This window comes from Crocodylus siamensis, chromosome 10 (assembly GCF_052110815.1).
Source record: "Crocodylus siamensis isolate JL-2025a chromosome 10, ASM5211081v1, whole genome shotgun sequence".
NCBI lineage: Eukaryota > Metazoa > Chordata > Crocodylia > Crocodylidae > Crocodylus > Crocodylus siamensis.
The window spans coordinates 49,027,208-49,033,214 of NC_143404.1; positions in this window are offsets into that span (position 1 = coordinate 49,027,208).

Genomic DNA, 6,007 nt, shown 5'->3' on the forward strand with positions numbered 1-6,007 from the left:
GCCGAGGGTGGATTCGGCGTGCACAGCGCCCTCGCAGCCCCGCTCCTCCCTCCTCGTCCGGCTCTAGCTTGCTGCTCGCTCTCCGCCGCGCGGGCGCTCAGGATCCCGGTCCCTCCTCTCCGCTGGTCCCGCGGCGGCACCGTTCAAACGAGCCTCTGCTGCCGGAGCCTGCCTCGCTCTCGTCTCTTCAACTCCGCAGCCTGCACCCCGGATCCAGCGCTGGCTAAACACTTTAACTCAGGTGTAGTAGCCTTCCGTGGGGTAGAGAGCGCCCTAGGCCAGTGGGGCAGCTCCTGCACATGTCCAAGAAGCCTCGGTTTTGCTTCATAAATCGGCAGGCGGCCTGTACATGAAACTGTGTGTTCAACTGTAACGGCCTCTGCACCAATGGCCCAGCAGCTTTTGCTTGTTTTTCCTTATTTTGTTACATTTAAAAATAATATTTAATATGACTTGTTTAACATCATATATTTGTTGTGTAATATATTATTTAATATGATATTGTATACAATATTATCCTGTATGTTACATAATATTTACAGGTGCGCAGACACATCAGTCCCATATTGGATCAGCACTGATACTGATATAGGGAAAATAGGCAGTATTGGAAATAGGCTTTTTTTTGCCTGACGTGGCTGATAATGTGGCAAATAAATGCCCCGTGCGTGCGCACAGCCGCAGCGGAGAAGCACGCAGGCAACCAGGAGCACAGCCCAGTGCCTGGGATAGCAGCATTGGCTGGTAAGTCTATTGTGGGGGGAAGGAAAGCAGGTGGGGTGGGGCAGACAGAGACCTTCGTGGTGATGGGGGGAGTGGGGCAGGGGCAGGCACTGCTCAGCTGGGCTGGAGTGGACACAGGCCACAAGCAGCTCATCAGGGGGTGGGGGCAGCTTCTGCCTCTGTGTGCACCTTAGGAAGCATGGGGGGCACCCCCAGATCTGCGTGTGGGGCAAGCTGTCACTGGACTGGGGCCAGGGGCTGTGCTAGGCTCTTTCCGGTGTGTGTGTTGGGCTGGGGCAGCGCCAGTCTCTTCCTGGTGCCAGGGGCTGGGCTGTGGGCAGGGCACACGGTGGAGACACTGGGATGGGAGCTACATTCAATTTTAGGGTGGCTGCAGCTGCCGCCAGAGCCCCCCATCCCAGTGCTGCTGCCCGCCCTGAGCACAGCCCACCCCAGCCACCCACCAGGAAGAGCCCAGCACAGCCCGCCCTCCCCCCACGCACAGATCTGGGGTACCCATCTTCCCCCACATGCCCTCCCAGGTTGTGCACAGGGTGGGAGCCACGCCCCCTGGACAAGCCCCTCATGGCTGTCCTCTGCCCTGCCTCAGCTGAACAGCGCCTGCCCCAACCCCACTCCCTCCCTCACTGTGTGGTCCTCTATCTGCCCCCACTACACCCTGTCCCTCCCCCCACCCTTCCCCCACAACATATTTAACAGCCTGACACTGGTCTCCAAGCTGCCCAGCTGAATATCAGAATCAGATCAGTATCAGCCAATATGGCTCCTTAAAAATCAGCCATCGGTAATTGGCCCCAAAAATCTGTATTGGTGCACCCTTAATAATATTAGTATTTAGTATTAATATTTAATCTAGCAAAGTAGTACCCATTCCAATAATTATTTCATCTTAAACTGAATAACACCACAATAGCCCCTGCCATATACAGCTTCTGATTTCTCTTTAACTGGAGAAACATGTGTAGTGTCATATGGGATGATGTACCACACCACCTGCACCCTGCTCTTCAGAATCCTAGATCTACCCTTGCTGATACTTAAAATCACTGGGAACATTTCCAGGCTATAAAGAATAAGGTGATTGGGTTGATGCTACGTAGCAACAGAAAATGACATGTTTTTACAGTTTTCATGGTTCCCTGGCCTCTGCATGTCATTTTTCTCCCATGCATATTTTTATCTTCTGCACAGGCCCCTGTGTTTGCAAAACCTGGCTCTGCATCCCTCTATCTCCACTGGAACAGGACCAAAGAAAGTTTTAAAGTGTTTTAATACTTGGTGTTACAGGATTGTCCAGCCAAATATTTTTAAATGGGGATAGAGGAAGAAGGGAGAATCTAATGGTAGCTATAAGTTGCCAGAAAGCGATCTCTTTTCCTGAAGAACAGCAACTCAAATGTGCATACTGTGCATATGCCTATTCCTCAGTATTTAATGTTCCTGGAAAAAGCTGAGGTAAGCTTGCTGCTTATGAAAGCTGTTACTACACATCTCTGATACTGTTAGTCTATAAGGTGCAGATCCATCCTACCTTGTACTTAATTTCAAAGTAACACAGCTAACTATCTCTCCCTGGGAAAGTGCCATGCTTCTGTCAGTTTTGCAGTTTTCTGAATTGTGACAGGTGAGGAAAAGAAGGGAATATATTGCAATATAGAAAGATGACAGGGCTGAGCAAGAGTGCCAAAGAGCTGACTCATTAAGTGAGAGACATTAATAATCTCTCTTGGCCCATAATTAAAGAGGAATTCCCCTCCATCTTTATAAAAATGAGTTTGCTTCTCCTATGTAGACAATGAATGTACTGTGCTTGAGCATCTAAAAATGCATAAATAATTTGCACTGGCAAACAAACTCCTAAAATGTGACAGATGTGACTACTACCAGTACTGGAAGGTCTTAAGTGTACATTTTGGGGGCATTTTGTAGTTTTTACATCAATAATGACTCAAATAGTGACTGTTATCTTGGGACTTTGATGGAAAAATAATGGGATTGGGTCACTGTTCTAAATCTGTCCTGAGAAAGTAGCAGCCAAGAATTAATACCAGCCAATCAGCATCCTGCAGGATTCAAAACCTGATTTTGCAGCTTGGTCAGGCTTTCTTGATCCTGGATGCATGTACATGAGATGTTTACTGCGGAGTTGCCGAACTAGCTCCACAGTTAAGCATCACTGGTCTATATATGTGGAACTATTAAGCCAGAGTAAACTAATTAACTCTGCCATAGGTTAGTACTGCCACGTACATGAAACACACGTAGATGCTGACGGGGCTGGCTAGGGCACAGGAGTGCTTCAGTGTGGGGGCTACCTGCTGTCTAGCCCCCACACTGAAGTACCCTTGTGCCTAGTCAGTCTGTCCATAGTATGTTGAGCTGGGTCCAAGCAACCCTAGGCTGGCAGGCTGACCTCTCGGGTCAGTTTAATGTGCCGCTGTCCCAGGCGTCTGTGTAAACCTGGCGCCTGGGTGCAACAAACTTCATTGCGAACTGTTCCAAAGTTTGTGTTGCATTAATATTCACATGTAGACATCCTCTCTGTTTCTGATATATACCCATAGATATTTTAGCTGGGCCCTTAAATCACTTCCTAGTTGAACTTCTTAAAAATATTTGGTATTTTGATATATACAGGCTTTAAGTTCCTCCTTACAGAGAAACTCTTCAGGAAATCAGAGCACTTCTCAGATTCCAGCCAGGCCTTGATGTCCTTGTATACTTTGTCTCTGCCAAATAAACATGAATCCAGAATAAGGGCTCATACATATGCTGTCTTTGTCTAACACCTGAAAATGCAACAGCATCATTGTAATGTTTCTTAAAGCTATTATCTGAGGCTGTAATTTTAATGCTCAGACTGTTGCTTTGGTACATGCCAAATTTATATCAGTGCTTCTGAATTAGGTTATTTAAAACTTTTTTTTTTATTGAATAATATTCCCATTGAAATATTTATTCTTTGCCAGAATCAATACCACATGGAGTAGCAGGGGTGAGAAACCTCACTACATCTCAGGTAGAGATTCATAAGTTTTTCAGTAGAATATATTATATTGTCATCTGCACTAGAAGAAGAATAGAACTGATGACCCAAGTGGTCTCTTCCAGCCCTGTGTTGTTCTATGTTATTTTTACTGGAGAAACTAAAAACATTTATTTTTGAATTAGCATTTAAAGTAAAAGAGTTCTTCACTTCTGAAATTTCAAAGTAATTTTCAAAAAGATTTTGCATTTAAAATGTCACCTTGAAATTATTTTTGCTCATCAAACTATGTGTTAGAAATAATTTATTTACTGACCATATTATTTTAGTGTTAGATGATTTTTTTCCTTAAATGGCAAAACTGTTGTTTAAATCTAAAAAATATTGAAATGTGTATTTTATCATTTCTGAAATGAAACTTTACCATTCTGTGAAAATGTTCAATATGTCACTATTTCATCCCAATTTGGAATATCAAACAGACAAAAACCCACACTTGTTGCAACTTTTCCCTCCAGGTGCATTCAGAAATAAGCATGTCAGATTTTTTGGAAGATCTCAGTGTAATATGAAACAGAAAAAACAAGCAAAGTACCCTCTGTCAAGTGGGATGAAACTTTGTCAAGTTCACTACTAATGGGCCCTTTTGTTTGGAATCGAAGCAACATTACTATGACAATAGCAGCAGATCCACAACTGGTATAAATTGGCATAGGTTTGTTTTATATTAATTAAGAATTTAATTCTATGTAATTTTTAATGGGCTAGATAAGTGAAAAAAACAGTCACACTGTCTGCCTTTAATCTTCATTTCATCAGCTCTTCTCACATGAAGTTCTCTGAAAACTAAGGGAAGCTGATACCATGTGCGCAACCTATTCCCTATACACCACATTCAAGCACTTTTTAGAACATATGTCCCTGCAGTGGGCCACCAGCTATGCAGGCAGCAGCTGGCCCCTGCCCACAGAACTGGCACCCATTGCAAGGAAGTATGGGGAGTAGATCATGCCCCAGCTCCATGCTTTCATCACCCCACGATCCCAATGAGCCTTGCCTGCCCATCCTGCTCCCAGATGCTGCTCTCTGCCTGCCCCTGGCCCATCCCATCCACCCAGCCAAGTGTCACCTCCCTGTGGGGGTCCCAGGCCAGTCTCCCTGGAGACTGCACTTGCCTGCCTGCCCATTGCATCCAGCACTTCTGCCCAGTGTTGAATGCAGGGCAGATGGGTCAGGATGACCAGGCAATGAAGCCAGGTCCAGTGGCTGCGGCTGATACACTGGCAGATAGAAGTATGAGGACAGAGTGAACCACTGCCATGGGAGCTGTTAGGAAGTGGAGTGGAGCCACCCCACCACCCCAGCCCCTCAGACTACAGCTCCTGGCATGCCCAAGAACAACTTGCAAGGATAGAATCATTGGCAGTCCAAACAGAATCACTTGGTGGGCTGCATCTGCCCTCAGGTCATATTTTGACCACCCCTGCACTAAGTTTATCCTAGCCTACCTCCAACCATCATGTCCTCTGTGTCCATCTGTGTGGTAGATGGTAGTTCTCTATGAAGTCACTTCCCCATGAGGATTAGGCTATTTCCCAGATCCTCCAGATGAGGGTAAATATGTAGAACACTTGCATTCCTTTCTGTGAGGGTTTCAGTTTCGGTGGGATATATTGCTACTTTTATCCTGAGGAATTTTTGCATTGCAAAAATTGTTCACCTGCAGGAGAAATACCTTAAAGGCATTTATATCACACTTCTAGCAAGTTCTGGAAAGTAGGCTGGAAGCCACAGCAGCATGTTCTGTCAAGACTTCCCAGTGACAGGAAATCACAAAACTTTAGTGCAATGTCAAGAAGAAGAACAAGCAGTTCTTGAAGGTTGGACATTATTGTAGACAACCAGGTTATAATCTGATATGAAATTTTAGAAGCCTGCATTACTGCTTTCATTTCTTTACTGCTGTGTCATTCACTTACATATTACCAGATAATCTTTGCATTGTAAAAGCTTGAGTTACGGTTTTTCCACAAGCAGAATTTTCTTTATTTCAGTTGTTATATAGCCACTATCCTTGTCATGTCCAAGAGACTATCACAGAAAAGTTAAGACGAATGAACAGTTAACCAGTGGTTTTGTAGAAATTATGTTATAAATATCCAGGACAAACATGAAGATGTTCACATAGCTAAAGAAAATCTAGGTGTGGCGCAGGGACAACAGCGCAGTGTTGGGGAATTAAGTTCTGTTGTAACCCAATGTCAAAAAATAAGATGC